Raw genomic sequence first — 12,916 nt, forward strand, 5'->3', positions numbered from 1 at the left:
CTTTATTAAACCCCATCCCTACAATTGTCCAGGGGTTGCTTGGTGGCTCAGTGGTTAGCACTACTGCATCATAGCACCAGGGTCCCAGGTTCAGTTCCATCCTCGGGTGACTGTATGTGTGGAGTTTGCATATTCTCCCTGTGTCTGCGTGGGTTTCCTGCAGGTGCTCTGGTTTCTGCCCACAGTCCAAAGATGTGCAGGTCAGGTGAATTGCCCATATTGTTAGATGCATTAGGGAAATGGGTCAGTGTGGACTAGTTGGGCTGAAGGACCTGTTTCCACATTGTGGGGAATCTAATCTAATTCCTGTGCTCCTCTAATTTTGACTTCCCTGATTTTCATTGCTTTACTCTTCAATTGACTTGACCTTAAATGCTACAACTACTTTATGATCCTCTACAGTTCCTCATATCTCTCTTCTTTAAAGAATGCCTTCCATGCACACTACACTATTACTTTCTCTTGTGCTTTAATGTTAAAATCTGGTTTGACAATATCCCTATGAAATGTTCTCATGCTTTTTTTCCCCCTGTGGAATGCCTTGGGATGCTTAACACATGGAAGGTCCTGTGAAATTACAGATTCTAGCTCCCAGGTATTTTGAGACTGCTGAGCATGTAATGTTATTCTACAATTAAGAAACAAAAATGTGTGAGAATTCCACATTATACTGACCATCATGAGCACTCTTTAAAAATATAAGTGGAACGAGGAAGCGTGATATTTTTCACAAAGTTTGCTATTTCAAACCTTTATTGTAAATTAGTTCAGGACAAAGTTGTGAGATTTGGAAAATGGATAGGATTCAATTACATGTATTTCTTGCCAGTGAAATGGAATGGAACTGTTTTGTGTAATGTGCCTCTGACCTCTACCAATGAAAATTCAATGTACATTTCCTAAGCGACAGCTGGTAATTCCCAATAACGGATTGTCAAACAATTAACAAGTCTCTTTTTCTCCTAACAAATCCATTTGTTTCATCATTCTAAACTAACCAAGTAAGCCAGAGCGAAGTTGGATTGAAGTGTGATTACTTTGAAGAGGTCTTTCAGTTTCTAGTAGGATTGTAATTCCCAAAGGGTGGACAGTATTCCTATCTTTTAAGTCTTGACTAAGGAAGGGCCTGACTACAGCTCCAGGAAGCTGTTGAGTAAATGCATGGCACACCTAAGTTTTTTATAGCTCTCTGTTTCCTCTCTTTTTGAGAGTGCTTTTTTAACCATCCTTCCTGTGATTTTCAATGCAGAAAGTCATCCTTACCCAATTCAAACATATATTACTAATAGAGCTTCCTGGATACAATTCAGGAGCTGAAACAGTCTCTAATTACTGAGAAGTAAATCCTTTACTAAGTCAGGGCCACTAAGGTGGACTGTATCTATCTATTGGTTGAGATTAGCTAATTTAGTGCAGGCTGGGGATTGGACTGAGTATCATTCTGCTCTTTGTAATTTAACAGCTTAACACTGACACCAGCCAAGCCATCATGAAAACTCAACATATTTCCTCAAACATGCTGTTGATTTTAATAGTGATGATTAAAACCGAGCCAGCTGTTGTATGTTAATTCTTTGTTTAAATTGGCAATTCATTTCATGCTTTTTTTAAATTGGTGCGTTGACAAGAAAATTGTGATCTAAGCCTTGCCAAGTCTGGATGGTATCTTTCTCTGCCAAAAGATTTGTAAGAGACAACCCTTGGGGAGAAGCTGAAGGAAGAATGATTTTCTTCCTTTGCCAGGCTCTGTACCCCTACTTTTAGACAGGGTACCTGGGAGCTCCTTCTGTTGGTTTATGGAGAGAAACTCACTAGATATGTTCCCTTGTCCCAGAATCCCCCGTCAGCAGAAGGATCTGTCTATCTACCCTACCGATTCACTTTGTAACCCTACAGACTTTTACCAAATGATCACTGAAGGTTAACAGACAGAATAAATTGTAAAACTTTTGGGTCCATTACAAATACTAACCCAGGATTCAGACTGCACAATCCAATTCAGAAGTTTAAAAGAACAATGGCTGAATCGTACATATTTTTGGCTAAGCCAGACTGAGAACGTAAGAACTAGGAGCAGGAGGAGCCCATCTGACCCCTTGGGCCCGCTCTGCCATTCAATAGCATCATAGCTGATCTTTTTGTGAACTCAGCTCCACTTACCCCGCCCACTCATCGGAACCCTTAGTAATTTTACTGTTCAAAAATCTATCTTTCCCTTAAAAACATTTAATAGGACAGACTCACTGGTTGGGGAATTTCACAGAGTCACAACCCTCTGGGTGAAGAAGCTCCTCCTCAACTCAGCCCTACATTTGCTGCCCCTTATTTTGAGGCTATGCCCCCTAGTTCTAGCTTCATCCACCAGTGGAAACAACCTCCCAGTTTCTATCTTATCGATTCCCTTCATAATTTTAAATGTTTCTGTAAGAGTTCCCTCTAACTCCTCTGAGGCCTGGCACAGTTTCTTGCTGTACCTTACGAAATTCATCTCATTCACGACCTACCCCAGCCTTATCGTGCCCCTCTCATGTGATACTTGCCTGTTCTTACCACATGCCATTCCTGGAAGAACACACCGCTACCAGGATATCGGAATTGACTGATATCTCTGGTTTTGTCATCAATTAAAAGGCTGTTTCACACCCAGTCCAGTATTGCCCTGCATGGTGCCTGATATTTGCCCTAGTCATTGCAGAAATTTGGCGAACAGCTTTGTGGGCAGGGTCCTGCAGGTCCTGTCAATCAGGGCGGTATCAATGTGGGACTTCCAGGGTCAGTAGTGGATGGCCCAAGGCCACACCATGCCAGCATGTTCCAAGCTTGCTCCCCAGGTCAAAGCCACCTCAGCTAGCTGGACAAAGACACAGCGTTATAGGAAGAAGGTCAATGAGGTTCTACGACACTTGCTCTGTCTTTCACACTATATCTACCAAAGTTCATAGCTCTCCCAATGCTTGCAGTGTCTCGCCACCCTCAGTGTTGCCCAGCCCCATCCCTGACACCACCTGCATGCCCTCTGTGCTGCCAACTCACTCGCTCAGGAGACCTGCAGGAAATTAATAACTGAGCGGCCCATTTCCATCTCCTGTAATACCTACCTCTCCCCCCTACCCAGGAGGAAAACAAGTCCCAGAGGGCAGGAAGAGTCATCACTCTTTTGAAACACTCAAAGACAGAAATTGCCAGGGTTACTTAGCAAATCTGGCAGCATCTGTGGAGAGAGAAATAGAAATAACATTTTGGGTCTAGTGATGAAGAAGGGTCCTTGGATTGATATTACAGGCTGTCATGGACAGTTGAATGTGAAGGAGGAGAACGGAGGTGTTCATGAGGCATTAAACTCCCTATAATCCCTGGCGGCATGGTGGCACAGTTGTTAACACAGCTGCCTCACAACACCAGGGACCCAGGTTTGATTCCAGTCTTGGTTGACTGTCCATGTGGAGTCTGCACATTCTCCCTGTGTCTGCGTGGGTTTCCTCGGTTTCTTCCCACAGTCCAAAGATGTACAGGTTAGCTGAATTGGCCGTGCTAAATAGTCCATAGAGTTCAGTGATGCATGAGTCAGGGGTAAATGTAGGGGAATGAGTCTGGGTGGGATACCCTTTGGAGGGTCGTTGTGGATGTATTGGGCTGAAGGGCTTATTTCCACACAGTAGGAATTCTAATTGATAACTCGCAAGAACCCTGCCTAGTCACTCAGTAAATGATTAATAAAGAATAGAAGCATGGATTACTTTCTAAACAGTGAGAAAATTCGTAAAGCCAAAGTACAGAGGGATCTGGGAGTGCGAGTTCAGGATTCTCTAAAGGTAAACATGCAGGTTGAGTCCGTGATTAAGAAAGCGAATGCAATGTTGTCAATTATCTCAAGAGGGTTGGAATATAAAAGCACCGTTGTGCTACTGAGACTTTATAAAGCTCTGGTTAGGCACCACTTGGAGTACTGTGTCCAGTTTTGGTCCCCACACCGCAGGAAGGACATACTGGCACTGGAGCATGTCCAGCGGAGATTCACACGGATGATCCCTGGAATGACAGGTCTAACATATGAGGAACGGCGGAGAGTGTTGGGCCTGTGGAATTCATTGCCACAGAGTGCAGTGGAGGCTGGGACGCTAAATGTCTTCAAGGCAGAAATTGATAAATTCTTGATGTCACAAGGAATTAAGGGCTACGGGGAGAATGCGGGTAAGTGGAGTTGAAATGCCCATCAGCCATGATTGAATGGCGGAGTGGACTCAATGGGCCGAATGGCCTTACTTCCGCTCCTATGTCTTATGGTCTTATGGTCTTAAATGCTCAAGAGCTTCTGATGTTGAGATATGCTCATGAGACTCCTCGCATGATTTTGTAAATCAACCAATCACAGTCCACATCACTTAAACCTTCATAAGATTCCAACCAATATAACAAATGTAAAACCATAGTGCAAACTCATAAAAGAGGGCAGGAAAAAATTCTAGGATTGAAGTTGAAACAATGAACAGAAGTTTCAACTAAGAATAAATATAAACTTTTATTTGCAGGAGAGTTGGGATGATGAGAACCTGCGCAATATGGATTGAAAATCCCATGCAGTTGGTGGATATAATTATGGAAGGGAAGTGTTCATACTAGAGACACACCCATGTGATCTGATTGTTATGGAAAAGAAACCTAAACTGAACTCTATCAAAAAGTTTCATGCCTTGCTACTGAAAAAAAAACTCAGCCTTTTCAGGACAGAGAGAGAGAGAGAATATGGTTGCGGTGAAATAGCAGGGACTGTGTTTGTGTTAAGCAGTCAAGCAGGATAATGATGAGTGCTAATTCTCTGCTGGAAAGGATGAAGGCAGAAAATAAAGAAAGTATGACTTTAGACATCACTATTAAAATTGTTCTTCAAGAAGAAATGAGGAAGACTCATAGACAAATCCTAAGAGGTGTAGAATAAACTTACCTCAGGAGGGTATGAAGACCTATTCACTTTATAAGGTAAAAACATTCTACAGACACTGAAGATAGCCAACACAGAAGCAAAGAGAAGATCTTATTAGGGTCTAAGCAATGTGAGCTATGGTGAGATGTTTGGCAAAATCAGATCACAACTATGATAATGCCCATCTTGACCCCAAGAACAATTTGTGCCATCTTTGATACTCATTGCAAGCATCATGGCAAGATTCTTGTTAGGTAGCAGTGAGATGCTAACTGATGGGGACGAACATGCCTTGTTAATGGACAACTTCACCTTTTCAATATTCAACCTCTGATGTCACCAAATTTGCCAAAGATGCTCGCCATTTGGAAAGCTGACATGGGAATGAGAGCTGGTAGCTAGCAGGTTGAGCTTGCCATTTGGACCAAATTGGTACTAACATTTCAGGGCATTCTGCAAGGACACCATTCGCATGACCCCATATCCGTGGACATTGGCATCTGACACGTATCAGCTTCTAAGAACTCTCAAGGCACATCTCCAACCAACTTACAGGACACTTCTGAGCTTCAATGCTGCATCTTGGGCTGCACCTACATTGTAAATAAAAACTGAAAGAACTGCAGATGCTGCAAATCAGAAACAGAAATAGAAATTGCTGGAAAAGTTCAGCAGGTCTGGCAGCATCTGTGGAGAGAAATCAGAGTTTTGGGTCGAGTTACCCTTCTTAAGAATTATCATTGTAATGCTCCAACAAGGATACTGTCTGGTCAGGGATGTGCAGCTCTCCCCACCCCATGGACTAGACGTGGCTGATGTACAAGCTCTTGGCTTACTCTTTTAATTTTCACTCACTCTGCACCTACCTGGATGGTCATGGTATCCTTTCATTGCATTGCCTTTTTAGCCTTTGGCCCCTTAGTCAAAGCCCCTACTACCAGCTTTGACAAATTGTCAGTTAGACTCGGAACGTCAGCTCCTTTCTCTCCTTACAGATGCTGCCAGACCTGTTGAGATTTTCCAGCATTTTATCTTTAAGTCCCATACTACTACTGTCTTGCCTTTCATTTTACATAGTCACAAAATCACAAAGCTTTTTGTGATTCTTATCAGCCCAGAGTCAAGTCAAGGAGATTACCTTTTACTCAGAGGGTTATGGCACTATAAGATAGAGAAGCATCCAATATCGGTCCCAGCCTTTCTCAGCGCACACTCAGAATCAGGATCTTCTCCTTATAAATGGTGAGGACCCGAATGTTAGGCAGCCCACTAGGTGTCGTAACTTTCCATGTGCAATTATGGGCTGTTTGTTGCAAGAAATGAGAGAAAGGCAGATGTTTCAGTAGATAAAAGTGGATGACACAACTATTACTGTTGGTGCAGGTGGAAGGTGTCCCGAGTGAGTGAATAGGCAGCGCAGAGGGTATGCAGGACGAGTGGTGTTGGCATGGTTGACAGCAAGGGAAGGTTTTACAGACAACAGTGACAGTGACAGAGCATGATCAGTGATGGGAGGTGGGTAATGTAGCAGAAATGGAGTGAGTATGCGGAATAGGAGAGAAGATGGTGACACTTGCATTTGGAAATGGAGAAGAATGTTCTTATTACTTTGCTGGGTATTGCTTCAGATGCTGACACTGCTTAAACCCACAGAGCAGTCTCAGGCCAAGCTGGCGTAGCCTGGAGTCATAACCTCCATGGCTAGTCCTGAAGGAGGGGAGATGTCCCACATTGGCACTACTCCATGCAGCAGGATCCCCAGAAACCTGCTCGCAGAGTGGGTCGTCCATCTCCCCCTGACCTCCATGTCTGGGACACTTTTAAAGTCAACACCTGACACTTTTAAAGATGACACATTTGCAAGGAATGCTGATGAATTCTGGGATATCTGCTAATGGTGCACCATTTCAGAAACAGCGTGTAGTAAGATGGGGCAGAAATTGGATGTCAGAGACCTCATAAGCGCAGGAGAGTAATTAATGAGACAGCTTCGGTAAGATATGGTGATAGAACTTGTTACACCTGATTAGATTAGATTAGATTACAGTGTGGAAACAGGCCCTTTGGCCCAACAAGTCCACACCGACCCGCCGAAGAGAGTAATTAATGAGACAGCTTCGGTAAGATATGGTGATAGAACTTGTTACACCTTGTGGCAACAAACCCAGGAAAAACCTCAACACAACTCGGACTTTGATATCTCAATGATTTTAAGCTTGATACACCAGACCAAACACCATTGTTGAAGAAACAGAAGTTACAGCATATAGAGATGAGGATACGTTCTCCAAGTGAGTAACTCTCAAGAATAAAAGTTTTCTACAAGTAACACAACAAAAACAAAAGAGCGTGAGAATTATGAAATTATGCATATAGTTCGCAATCAATACTTGACTAAGCCTGTATGCATAGCTTGACCTCCACATTGTTGTTATAACAGAAGAAATTCAACTCATTCCAAAAGCACATCTAGTTCAGGATTGAACCATTGTCACAATTAAGTGAAGCAGCAACCAGTTGAAGACTTCCATGGTTTTCCGAGACTTACGGTGCAACTAAAAGAGGAACCAGAATCTATTTGCAAAAGATAATTATTTCATTCAACAGGAAAGAAATCCAAGATTTTATGGGACTGGGGATGTTAATATTTTCCACTCCTCTCATCACTGAAGAACTTTTAATGAAAAAATATCTGCAAAGTTCACCAGGAGAAGCAAATGCTGATATTAAGAACAAGCAGCGCCCCCTCTTGAGTTTACAAGGGAAACATTAACTGAGGTCATCCAGGCAGCAGAAGAATCTGATGAACAAATTGAGACAGTAGACTTGATGTTATTTTTCTTGGATAGTGAGCCAACCAAAGCTCTAAAGCATGGTTTCAATCCTTCGTCTTTCAAACAGGATTGTCAGTGCTAGCAACAGAGATAATGCTAAACAAAAAAAAAATCAAAGAACTGCAGATGCTGGAAATCTGAAATAGAAACATAAATGGCTGGAAAATCTCAATAGGTTGGCAGCATTTGTGGGGAGAGAAACAGCATTAACGTTTTGTGTCCAAAGACTCTTCTTCAGAACTGATTATAATTTGGAACATGTTGCTATATATGCTCAACTTGGGCTGTGGAGGGGGTGGAAAAGGGAGGAGTAATTGATAGTAAATGGCAGTAAATGATGAGGCCCAGAGAGAGAAAAAACAACAGACAAAGATAATCCCAAGTAAACTGCAGTCCTCTAGTACCCTGAAGGAGAATGTGAAAATTTGAAGATATCCAATCTGCTCAACTAGTTTTAGTAAAGATCTTATATACTTCAGCAAAGATTTATCAGTTGATTGAGAATAAAGATTTTTCTGAACAAAATGAAGATGCCTTGCATATACTCCATGGAAACCAGATCAATGTCCACAGATTCAGGACACAGAGAAAAAAAATCTTGGTCTTAAAACCCAGACTGCCATGAAGAAGTATATTCTTGTGCCTGTTGAGCAGCTGTCTTCTATAATGGATATTCATGGAGTTAAAGGACACCCACATGATTTTGTGGGGAACTACCTGAGTTGATAGGAGGGTGACATGGTGGCTCAGTGGTTAGCACTGCTGCCTCACAATGCCATGGATCCAGGCTCAATTCCAGTCTTGGGCGATTATTTGTGTGGTGTTTGCATGTTTTCCCTGTGTTTGCACTGGTTTCCTACCACAGTCCAAAGGTGTGCAGATTAGGTTGAATTGGAAGTTTTACAGGATAGTGTTGGGGGAATGGGTCTGGGTGGGATGCTCTTTGGAGGGTTGGTGTGGACTGGATGGGCCAAATGACCTGCTTCCACACTGCAGGGTGGCATGGGCGGCACGGTGGCACAGTGGTTAGCACTGCTGCCTCACAGCACCAGAGACCTGGGTTCAATTCCCGCCTCAGGCGACTGACTGTGTGGAGTTTGCACGTTCTCCCCGTGTCTGCGTGGGTTTCCTCCGGGTGCTCCGGTTTCCTCCCACAGTCCAAAGATGTGCAGGTCAGGTGAATTGGCCATGCTAAATTGCCCGTAGTGTTAGGTAAGGGGTATGGGTGGGTTGCGCTTCGGCGGGGCGGTGTGGACTTGTTGGGCCAAAGGGCCTGATTTCACACTGTAAGTAATCTAATCTATTCTAGGTTTCTATTTTATGAAATATTTCCCTGCAAAGGGAATTCAAGAGGTTAAGCGTGCTCCATATACGATATTGGACCAACTAATGGGTTTTGCAGGAATAACAGCCTTCCAGAAGAATATCCAAGGGAACAAGCGGAGAATAGATTTGCAGATCGGAATTATTATCAATATACTTCAATCCAAAAATCCATTAATCTTCCAAATCGAAAAAGGACGCATTGTGGAAGAATTGTGAAACCATGAGTCCATCTGAATTTGTGAAGTCAAAGAATTGTGGCAAGATGGTATGCTGGTATATGCATAAATAGTTAGGTATCTGAATGTATAAATGTTAACTATGGGGAAAACACCTAAAAGATAATCACTCTGAAAGGCTGGAAACTGCATTCGGCTGCAACAAACCTTGCAAGAGAACCAGGGAGACCATTTTTAGATCCAAATGGGATCAGACATGCCGTATGTAGCTCCTGATAATCTAGTTAGATAATTATATCTAACTAGTCAATATAAATTGTACCTCTTGCTTTCATACAATAAGCTACATCTTGCTGTTAAGCTAAGAGCCTCTTCGTATTTAGACACAGTGATGGTTCATCCTCTGTCACTGCCAACCTCTTAGATTCAATATAGAAATAAAGATTGATGGAAACACCCTACCCCAGTCCCAAACTGCCAGTGGTTTGTTGTAGACATATGATAGTTAATGTTTTAACGTTTAACTTTAATTCTAACACTTAACCAAACAAAGATATTTTATTTTGTAAGTCGACCTCTCTTTCTATCTTTGAGATATATATTAGCTCGGCATTTAGCAAAATTTATTTTTGAATATCGGTAATTCAAAATCCATAATTTTGCCAGGTTTTGAACATGTTGCTGTCAGTGTCTGTTCTGCTAAAGTTACCCTTGGCAAAATTGAGAATTGTAATACCTGGGCCTAACCTTGAATTCTATTATATTATCATAATTGTTCTATTACCAATAAATTATTAACTAAGTCTGGCACAAAATCACAAATGAGGTAAAAACAATGACTGCAGATGCTGGAAATCAGATTCTGGATTAGTGGTGCTGGAAGAGCACAGCAGTTCAGGCAGCATCCAAGGAGCAGCGAAATTGACGTTTAGGGCAAAAGCCCTTCATCACATCACAAATGGCTAGCCCAGTAGGTGGCTGTTTACTGAAAGCATTTTATCTTATTGTGGTTAGTTATGGAAATTCTAAATTCTTCCAGACCATCAGCTGTTGATAACCTGTAATCCCTCATCACTTGGCTCTCAACAGTGCTCTCAGGCATTGGGAAGAAATCTGAAATGAGATTTAAAATTCATTGAACTTTCTCTTGCATGTCAACAAACAGGCTCATGTGAAATTTCTCAATCACTGCCAAATCCAGGATTCAGATGCATGTATCGGTTAGACCCGACTGGGATGAATTTGTTATATCACAAGAAGGCAGATGAATTAATAATTCGTCTAGATCAGAACTAATCATTTGTATTTTTAGGCTGGCAATGATGGAAAGGTTGAGCACTTAGAAGCCTTTTAAACTACATTTGATGAATAATAATGAATCCTCAATAATAAATTCAAAAATATCATTTCTTTATAATCCCTAAAATCCCTCCAATTTTGCAAAATCTTTTTTTATTCAGTTGCATATGAAGCCATCTCCCCTAATTTCCCTCAGGACTGCCATCGACCTACAGAACACATCTCCCCATTAAAATTCTGGGCAGGTAACCTTGGTTTGCAAATGTTGAGGCACACTGTGAGAGCAGTGTAGAGGATATGGCTTCTCTGTTTTGTCCTTTTCTTATATGACCTCTGGATATGTGAAACTGACACTTGGATGGCCAGAAATGCAAGAGACTTTTATTTCTCGACACTTTGTTTTGGTGAATGCAGAACCCAACCAGGAAATATCTCTCTGGGAACTGCTATCGAGAACTCTTGTCTCTCTAGAGCAATTAGTTATGTTTTTTTTTGTAGCCTGTACAATACAAAGCTGATGAACAAACATGAGTGTCATACTGAAAATATACTGCAACCCAGAGGGCAAAAATAATACAGCACAAATTGTCAAGAGCTAATTGACCTCACATGGTACCAAAAACCCAAAATATCGTTCTTCTTTGATTGACCTCTATTCCCTACAGTGCTTGTCTTGAACTCCATCTTCCATACTGCCTTCTTACCACCCCATACCTTAACAAAGTGCTTCTAATTGTTATAATTCATCTCTGCAGGGCACAAAGTAACTGCTTCCTTTTACAACTGTTCTTCAGATATTCTCAAGGTTTAACTTTTGACTCTTTGCACTTCATTTCGATATATTTGGGTTTTCAGAAGCCGCATTTCATATTTCTTCCCCCACTCACCAGATGATGCTATCACATAGTAACAATACCTTTTATATTTGTGTTGACGTATTAGGGTATAAGAACTCAGGAAGAAACAGAAGGAGAAGAATTCATCCTGAATATTTATCAACTTTCTATTAACTTTAAAGCCACAATACTCAGAAAAAAATTGATTTTCTAAACATCGCAGTACTTAAGTTGGCTCAAGACAACAAGCATAAATTATGTAAGTTATTTAGAAATTAACTGAAAAGCTCTTCTACACTCAAATGCAGGTGCCTTGCTGGACTGGGATGGACAAGGTCAGAAATCACACGACACCAAGTTATGGTCCAACATGTTTATGTGAAATCACCTACTCCTTTGTCCAGTGAAGCACCCCAAATACACTATCCAGACTGATGAAGTCACAGCAATGTGTTTCCATTGCATGCTCACAAAGCTAGCTTATCTTAACCAAGTAATTATTATCATTTTAACTGCATCTTAGATTCGAATGTCAAATCTAAATTTAACAAAGTCCATTGCAAAGAGACATCCACTTCATTTGCTCATGTATTTCTCATAAATCTCCTCCCACAGTCCAAAGATGTGCAGGTTCGGTGAATTGGCCATGCTAAATTGCCCATAGTGTCAGGTGCATTAGTCAGGGGTATGTCTGGGTGGATTGCTCTTCGGAGGGCTGGTGTGGACTTGTTGGGCCGAAGGGCCTGTTTCCATACTGTAGGGATTCTAATTTAATCTAATGACTATTGAACATATGCAGCCATAAGTTAGAAATTTCACATTCATCTGGAAGAAAATGCATAATGTCAATGAATTCAAGTTTTCTTGGCTTCGAGTTAGTTGAGTGTTCCTTTGCTGACAGACTTGAAACTTTTCTCTTTCTCTTTTCACTGCAGCCTCCTTCACTCCCTCCCATTCTTCTCTGCACTGACACTAACCTTCCCTCCTCCCCCACACATAGACTCCTGTTATCTCTCAACCATTTGAAGCCATCCTGTTTTCTTTCTACGCTATTCCACTCCTCCAAATCTCTCACAGCCCCTATCACCTCTCACTTTCTTGTAGCTATTTGGTTTCTTTCCAAACAACTTCCTGAAAGCCTCCTCCATCATCAAGATCCTGAGTACCTCCACTCCAACCATGCCACCCAAGGACACAACAGACATAACACTTTCTGTAAAATAGTGGCTTCCAGCTCTCCCCTCCAAGCAACATCGAAAGGATATACTCTTGGATCTCAGCTCTTGCTTTCATCCCAGACTCCCCTCCCAGTTCCAGATGACATTTCCCAGGTGACTGACGCATTCAACGTTTGTGAGAAGATTTGTAGCTCGGGTGCTCATTGTTGTGGTTCTGTTCGCCGAGCTGGGAATTTGTGTTGCAGACATTTCATCCCCTGTCTAGGTGACATCCTCAGTGCTTGGGAGCCTCCTATGAAGCGCTTCTGTGATGTTTCCTCTGGCATTTATAGTGGTTTGTCTCTGC

The sequence above is a fragment of the Chiloscyllium plagiosum genome, chromosome 24 (assembly GCF_004010195.1).
Source record: "Chiloscyllium plagiosum isolate BGI_BamShark_2017 chromosome 24, ASM401019v2, whole genome shotgun sequence".
NCBI lineage: Eukaryota > Metazoa > Chordata > Chondrichthyes > Orectolobiformes > Hemiscylliidae > Chiloscyllium > Chiloscyllium plagiosum.